The sequence below is a fragment of the Miscanthus floridulus genome, chromosome 13 (assembly GCF_019320115.1).
Source record: "Miscanthus floridulus cultivar M001 chromosome 13, ASM1932011v1, whole genome shotgun sequence".
Taxonomy (NCBI): Eukaryota; Viridiplantae; Streptophyta; class Magnoliopsida; order Poales; family Poaceae; genus Miscanthus; species Miscanthus floridulus.
The window spans coordinates 7406483-7414269 of NC_089592.1; the positions used below are offsets into that span (position 1 = coordinate 7406483).

The 7787-nt window shown below is 42.7% G+C and overlaps 1 long non-coding RNA gene across 6 annotated transcripts; it reads right to left on the bottom strand.

The window, feature by feature from the left end:
* Nucleotides 1–1609: 1609 nt before the first annotated feature.
* LOC136501385 (uncharacterized) lies at nucleotides 1610–5972 on the bottom strand. 6 transcript variants are annotated; one of them, XR_010770248.1, is made up of 6 exons: nucleotides 5627–5972; nucleotides 5053–5274; nucleotides 4762–4974; nucleotides 3372–4607; nucleotides 3182–3267; nucleotides 1610–2423 (listed from the first exon to the last, which is right to left on the bottom strand). It is a non-coding gene; the product is annotated as an uncharacterized lncRNA (long non-coding RNA). The 6 variants fall into 6 exon arrangements; XR_010770250.1 differs by lacking the exon at nucleotides 1610–2423 and having other exon boundaries at nucleotides 2614–3267; nucleotides 3372–3493; nucleotides 4513–4607; XR_010770252.1 differs by lacking the exon at nucleotides 1610–2423 and having other exon boundaries at nucleotides 2614–3267; nucleotides 3372–3508; nucleotides 4513–4607.
* Between the last annotated feature and the right edge of the window lie 1815 nt (nucleotides 5973–7787).

Below are 7787 nucleotides of genomic sequence, written 5' to 3' on the forward strand. Positions count from 1 at the left end.
TCCGACGGTGAAAACAATTTTCACCGTTGGTTTTTCGCCCATTACACCACGCACTTACAAACCAGCGGAGGAAAAAAGTTTCATTGCCAGTTTAAATGTAGACGTGCGCAATGTTCGTTTGAGCCGGCAGTGAAAATCACCATGTTTTCCACCGCCGAATAGTCTGCCAAGTCGATGGTGATAGCGATTTTACCGCCGGTTTGTTCAGCCAGTGTGCCCCAGCTACTATGATCCGGCGGTGAAAAACGCCTGGAACAAAAACCTTTTTTCTTTCTTTTCTTCATTACTCCCTCCACTTCTTTACACGCGACTCCTTCCTTCACAATTCTTGTGTCCGGTTTTCACCATGTTGCAGTTGGAGGCTCTCAATTCTCAAAGGATGCACACCACTTCTTTGTTCTAAGGTTGGTAACTAGCAACACTTTAATTTCCTAACTTGTTCCTTTGGTTAAATTGTGAATGAAAAAATATCTTTCTTCCTTTTTGAGTCTTCTTGATCATAGAGGCTCTCAAATTTTGAAGGTTGCGCCCACGCCAATTTACTCTAAGGTTATTATGTAGCCTATACTTTAATTGTTTGCTTGGTTATATTATTTTCAATATATGGAGATGAATGTGATGGAGATCATCATCTTTATTTTTTTTTTCATTTTTTCAAGAGTTGTTCAAGAGGCTCCCAAACGGTAAATGTTGCACATCATCGATATTATTACTCTAAGGTTAGTATCTTGCCACTAACGATTGTGAATGACATAGAATTTTAGCGGACATTTTTCATTAAATTGAATGACATATATATTAGTATGGCATACTCCCTCTGTCCTTAAATATCTGTCGTTTTCGTTTTCCGAAAAACAACTTTGATTAAATATATATTAAAAAATAATAATATTTACGGTACATAATTAGTATCATTGGAAAGATTTTTGAATCTAGTTTTTTAACAAATTTATTTGGAGATACAAATGTTGCACGTATTTTCTGCAAATCGAGTCAAACTTGTGGCACGCATACCAACAACGACAGTTATTCACAGATAGACCGTGGATGCATGTACTCTATCTTATGTCTGCCAAGTTAGTGGAAGCCACTAATTCTTTTGTGAAGGCCACCATGGGGTACATGGAAAATAATGTACGGTGTGATGGGTACATACACTTCCCGTATGTTGATTGCAAAAATTAAAAATAGTTTCTGACCATTGAGTGGATCCGTTGTCATCTGGTGTGTAGGGTTTCATAAAAGATAATGATACTTATTTAATATAATAAATATTGATATTTTTATATATAGGCAGTCAAATTCTGGTAACGAACACCCGGAATAAAGTACTCTAGTAAAAGTTATGGAGGGGGGTATGGTATTGCCGTATAGGCAAGGCCGGGTCTAGGGAGCCCGTACGGCCGTACTCGAAGATGGGCAGCTCAGAGGATGGGCTAAATGTCTCTGCGTTCCCACTAATATACTACTAGTGATTAGTGTTGAAAAAACACAACTCATTATGGATAACGAAAACACATGCACAGTAATGCCTTTTTCTTTATTTACCATCGATCTGACATAAAACAACACAATAACAGTTGATAAATATATAATGCATCAATATTAGTTGTCCACAAAGTAACATGAGAATACTGGAATATATCATTACACAAGCAGAGTAAGCTCGATACAAGACCAAAGATAGCATCAAGTAGGGAGAGAGAGAGACTTCGCATAGATTATATGTTCTAGTTGTCAAAGCACCTGAGTAAAATGTGGAATATTAAAAATGTTGAAAATGGATGGCTGCATTGGAATACAGAAAAGAGCAGTAGGTATTCCAAAGCAGTGGCGGAGGCACAGGGTATGCCAGGTATGCACTGGCATACCCTGCGGCATGGATGAATATACTATTATATATTGTATTTGTATACGTATTTGCATTTGTATTTATGTAAAAAAAAACTTACCTGGAAGCGCATCACGCCACCACGAAAGTCGAAAGGCCCAATTGAGGGCTGAGGCACCAGACGCCAGTCCCCACGTGGCCCACGCAGCAAAGATAAAGAAGGGGTTCACGTAAGTGCACGTCGCCGTAGAGCTGGATGGAGTCGCACGAGCTTTTATGTCAGACAAAGAAAAAACGAGATTGGGCTGCGTGGGCTGCCGCATGAACACGTCCACTCGTCCAGGTCCACCAGGTTGGGCTGCCGCATGAACATGTCCTTGGCGGCGGCGCACAGGCTGCGGATCTCGTTCTCACCCTCGCCCAGCTGCGCCTGCTTGTTCCCCGCCTAGCGGCTGCGCCGCGTGTCCTGGAGCTGGAGGCGGCAGATGATGTCATCCACAGCAGCACGGCTCATCTCCATCCTCGGTCGTCGTACGTAGGACGGACGATCCTGCTGCTGCTTCTCCTTCACTCTCCTACTCGATCTAATAGTCTGCGAATTTGTTATCACAATTGTTCTGGTGAGATTCAATCTTTGTTCTTCGGCTTTTTAAAAAAGAAGTGCAATGAAGGTGATTACGGGCTTCACATCCTCTCTGGAGAGAGAGAGAGGGAGAGAGAGAGAGAGAGAGAGACTTCGCATAGATTATATGTTCTAGTTGTCAAAGCACCTGAGTAAAATGTGGAGTATTAAAAATGTTGAAAATGGATGGCTGCATTGGAATACAGAAAAGAGTAGTAGGTATTCCAAAGTACTAATGCTGCTCTACAATTCTGTCTTCTCCCTTACAGAAATAAGTAAACTAGTCAGTTCCCCGCGCATTGCGAGGGCAGGAGCGAGAATAGCAATTGATGACCGAAAAAAATACCATCCAACATTGAAATGTCCCATAAGCAAAATAACATGGCATGGTTGCAATAGTCAAATATTGATATAAATTCATGAAGATTGCACTATAGTATGAGGCAACAAAAATGGGAAATAAAGAGTTCTATGTTCACTGAATGTTCTTTTTTGCCATACTTTTATTGTGTTTGAATGTAGTCACATAGGAGTACAGTTGTACACAGGAAAACTGGATAATGCTTGTTCGTAAAGTTAGTGGAAACCAAATGGACGATGAACCTTGTATGTGCGCATCCTGCAATCAAAATATGTTCGATACATAGATGGGAGCAATTCAACACTTAGATTTATTGGTACTGTCTGCCAAATGCAAGCACAGATGACATGTAAAATATTAATATTACATTTTACTTGATGAGGAGGCGCATGCATATGTCCCGTGCTTTGCACTCAAACCAATTGATTACTGTGTAGATGTCCAAAAGATGCTCTAAAAACATATGGCAAAATTGGAAGAGGTTAGAAACAACTTTCTACTGAGAAAATAGGTAAGGATCTTGTCGTGAACAACTGAGAAGGGAAAACTTATATTACCTTGCAATAAGGTAGGAGATGTGTATCATGGATCATAGATCATAGATCATGGAACAAAAAGGGCTTCTAATGCACACATTTTGTGCAATCCTTAGATGTATGGCATATACTATAGATCAAACCTGTAGTAGGAATAACTGCATTAGAGAATAAATATTTAGAGGCAGCTGCTGTAAAAAAAATGAGTATAGTGAGGAACAAAACTGTCTAGTTTAAATGTCCAGTCTAGGTAAGCTGAAACAGGTAGTATCCTTGGACTGTAGGTTAGTGTTCATTTTGCTTTTGTTGTCTTGTTTGGAAACTATTAGTTTAATATCCCCAACTTCAGAGAAGCTATCTACTACAAAGGAACTGATAAGATTAATTCCCAGTCATTGTCATGTGTTCGCTGCTAGAAATAGTGGGCCATGATCTTAAGCGCAATTAAAGGTCAGTGACCAATATATGCTGAACCAACCATTAGAAAATTGACGATATGTCAAGGAACTTGTCATTATTAATTGTAGCAAACTGCTTGAAGGAAATAAGAAACTGAATAGGAGGAAAATCCCCACCTCAACATTCCGTAGCGTTCTTTTTCTTTTCCGAATTCATTCTTGTTTCCTAATCTCCTAATTCCTCCTATTTTTTATCTTTTTTTCGAATGGTCTGTACTTTTGTTCTGTCTAATATCCAGTTAGTTGTAAGATAAAAAAGGTAAATGTATACGGCTTGGGTCATCCATATACGTATTGATTTGCTTGCATGGTTTTCATGAGTTAGCTATATAGACATGTACCAAAACTTGGGGGTCTGAAGGTTGAACCTTACTGAAACCTGCACAAAACCATTCTGGTAGTGGATTTAATCTCTGAGGGGAAATATGGAGGCTTTTTTTTAACTGGCAACCACTGTTGTTTACATCTGCAGTGGAAATATAGACAAAGGTTCTATTCATCATAGAGAATGATCACTGACATGCAATTAATTTGTGGGGCACGAAGCAATGATCCTTTCCCAAACAAAATATTGCAGCGACCTGAGGAAGACCATCTTTTTAACGAAAAGAACATCAATTCATTGGCAGGGAGGTACATGAAGCTGTATACACAGACAGGAAACATACATGGTAGGAGAGACCAGTGAAGAAGCAACCATATACCTTGAAATCCCTGTAACAGACAGTTGCTGTAACCATTGCCATTCACAGCTTTTAAGACCTCTGCTGTAGCTACCAGCAACCAGTAATGCAAATAACTGGAAAAAATGTTTTCAGCAATATGTTATAACGTTATGTGCAGGTATAATCACAGATGTCATTTCCAACAGACTACCAAAAATATACAAATGACCAGTGCATGACTCTATGCCAGGAATAGTACTAAAATACTGTTTTTGTAATGTCACTCACCTAAGGTTACTCTACCCATGAGTAGTGTTCTCTTTCTGTTATATTTTCATTACATCACAATTCCCTTAGGTTGCCACTTTCAGAACTCAAACTTCAGCTTTGCTGTGAAACATGACCTATGAGTCAAAATAGGAAAACCAAGGGATTTGCAGGATTGGGCCCACCACCAGATGCTTAAATAGGTTTCACACTGATGGTGTCTCTTACTATGCCCTGGGTCACCAAGATGATGTAAATTAGGATTTTAAAACAGTAGCAACAATTCAAAGCTCAATAATTTATAACACTAACCTATGAGCATAAAGGTAATGAAGGGATCACCATTCAATACTGAAATTAATCCACACAAATCCAATGGAATCCTTACGTTTGATGATTCTCATACCATTCCAGTTTTGACGTGTACCATGATAAGTCTCGTATGTGGGAGCTGGCTCACCAAGGGACAATGTAACTCTTCCCAGAAAAATCATGTAACTCTTCCTAGGAAAATCAGTCTGGTCGCACCGAATCCTACAAAAGAAATCGCAAGCTATGGAAGCATGGAAAAGGTCTTTTATGTTCCTACAGATCATGGACGGAGCAAGTAAGAAGCATAATACATTGAGGACTATGACAAAGAACTATGCAGTACAAACTTTGGTCAAAAATAAATCTCTAAAAATAATGGGATTTCACAAAGGCCATGATACATAGCCGCTGCATGGTAAAGATGCAGAGGGCATGACGATGTGGCTGGGCAGAGCACGGAGGGAGGGGCAGACGACGCAAGCCGCCTTTGCTGGACGAAGCAGGGAGCCTGGGAGATTGGCCTGGATGCTGCGGGTGAGGGACGGAGGTCCGAGCAAGGGAGAGACGACGGTACCTAGATTTGCTGGCGGCGGAGGCCTCGCGCGCATCGGCACCTCGGCTGCGCCGCTAGGGTTTGCCCGCGCCGGGGCTCCCGTGCTAGCGCGGCACAGCGCCGGACGGCCGGAGCCGGGAAGAGGGAGGGGTGGAGTGCGCCGCGTTGGTAGAGGCTGAGCGCGCTGCGGATCGGAGCCGGCGAGGGCGGAGCGGCGGTTCCGTGGCGGCGGCGGCGCCGTGGTTGCCAGCGGCATGGCCGCACGCCGGGAGCGGCGACGGAGGCGGCGACGGCGATGGGCAGGGGTGGGAGCGGCGGCGGTGGTAGGACGCGTCGGTGGAGGGGCTTTTACATTTTTACCGTTATAAAGATGGGCGCTCATCCCATTATCACTTCTAGAACGTCACTTATATTTTTATCAGATGAAAGAAGTTTGAGTTTTTATTTTATCATATTTGTGCATGTGGCAAGCCACGGTAGCCCGACACGCTGGCGCCTAGTTAGCAGGCGCAGGTAAAATGTCATCGCTGCCCCTGCCCATTTTGTTCATTACGTCGCATCCCTCCCGCTCATTTCGTCCCTCGCTCATTTCGTCCCCATCCCACCCGCCGCCGCCAACACGTTCTTCCCCCGCGCCGCCGCCGCCTCCTGCTCCCCTCCCGTCGTCCCTGCGCCACGGTGACCGCATCTGGTGAGCGGGACCCCTGATGAGCGCATTGAAGGTATGTGGCCTTACTCCCCCTTTGCACCCAGGTCCCGTGTCAATTAGGGTTTAGGGTTAGGGTTCATGGACGCTGACTTTATCTTCCTCGGTTGATTGTTTCGTAGGCTTGTGATGTAGTGGGAGAGGTGGTTTCAACCCGTGTCACAATGGCTAGCAGCAGTGATTGTCGGTCGCAGAGGGCGGAGTCGTCCAGCGCCAGTAGGGCGTTGAGGAGGCAGGAACGAGGCGGGAGCTCCGTGCGCGCGCATGCTGTGGCGTATCCGGTCGGTAAAGAAACTGAGCTTCCTTTGATTCAATGTCCGAATTGTCATTTGGCCCGTGTGATCGAGCTTCGCGTCAAGCATGACACTCCCAACAAGGGCAGGAGCTTTTTCAAGTGCCCCAGGAATGGGGTCAGTTTTGCTGTGTCTCCATCTCTTGCTTTCTTTGTTTGAAATCTAGAGTTTAACAGTCATGAAATAGTGTTTGCAAAATCCGAAATTGTGTGGATTCTATATATTCCAGAAGGAGTACCTAGATGAGTTGATTGATAAGAAGATCGCCATTATCAACTGTAAGGAGGTCGAGGAACTGGAAGAAGGATCATAGGGTAGTGAATATGCTAACCATGAGAAGAAGGACCTTGAGAAGAAGATAGAGAACCTGATATGGAAAATGAATTGTTTCATTGTTGTTGTTGCAATTGTTTTGTTAGGAATTGTTGTCAGATCAGTTGTAATGACTTGATTTGTAGCAATGTGTTTGAAAATGAATTGAACATGATGTATGAACCATTTGCAATGAAAGTTTGAACTGTGTTGTCCTCTGGTTGTTGCAATTATAAAATACCTATTGTATCGCAATTTGGTATAATTTGCTTTATAGTCCAGATAACCTTGTGTTGTTTGATTCATTTGAGAACTGGAAGTCTAGAAGTAATGTCGCATTGACATGCATTGGAGGCTTAGACAACACCCTGCCATGTGTATCTAGTTGTATACAGCTACTTGTCATCACAGAAAGGTCGCAGAAGGAGGTTGTCTTGTGTATGCCCAGAATTTGCTACATGTATCATGTTAAGTTATGCTGACAAAGATGTTATGCAGACACTCTGCATTTTAACAATGCAAATAATAGCATACCTTTAAATTCATCCTCCCACACACCATAGTTATTTGTGAATGGAAGGTCAGGCCCAATGAGACCTACAGTGAGACCTTTCTTAGCTGACTCTGAAGCTAGAGAAAGACCGCAGGACCACAACCAATGATAACCAAATCAAGTATTGTGTTTTCATCAGATATGGGCATACAGATAGCAAATTCTGGGCATACAGATAGAGTTTAGCGCCCATTACACATAACAAGTTCATCTTGGGGCATTACATGCTATTTTTGTTCCCATCATTACATAATATTGTTTTTGCAAAATAATGAAAGTTCATGATCTTGGCAAAACAAAACCAGTTAGGCTCCTGTC